This window comes from Arachis duranensis, chromosome 3 (assembly GCF_000817695.3).
Source record: "Arachis duranensis cultivar V14167 chromosome 3, aradu.V14167.gnm2.J7QH, whole genome shotgun sequence".
Lineage (NCBI taxonomy): Eukaryota > Viridiplantae > Streptophyta > Magnoliopsida > Fabales > Fabaceae > Arachis > Arachis duranensis.
The window spans coordinates 125,860,841-125,861,470 of NC_029774.3; positions in this window are offsets into that span (position 1 = coordinate 125,860,841).

Sequence of the window (630 nt, forward strand, 5' to 3'; positions counted from 1 at the left end):
CGTATTGTAAATGAGTTTAATTGTTATGGGTGACGGCGGAGCTATGGGCGACGGTGGCTGTTGTCAGTGGTGGCGCGGCATTGGTGAGATAGGAAGAAACTGGACGAAAAGGAAGTCATATCACATGGAAGAAAGAGACCGTTTTTACAGTGTACAGAATTGTTACAAATCTTTATTTATTTTGAATTTTAAATTAAAAATTATTTAAAATTAATTAACTTAATTATCATTTGATTGTTAACTTCAATTTTATTCCTATTATATATATTATATATTAAATTTTTTGGCTCTCTATATTTTCTCATAAAGAATATATGAATCACATAATTTATATGAATTTAATTTCATAAAAAAAAGCACATTAATTTTGGGGAAAAAGTATGCATATGGCCCATCATTAGGTGATATTCTGAAATGTCACATAATGGAGTATGAGACAAGGAAAAGCATGTTTTTAATTTTTTTATTCTAACAAAAATAGAAAAAATGGTTAACATTATTTCTCTCTTTTTTTGAGTTTCTAATGTGCCTTGTTTATAAAAATAGTAATATTATGTCACTAATAAATATTATTATTTTTAGTTTGTATTTGACTAATAATAATTTATATTTATATTTATATATATTTTA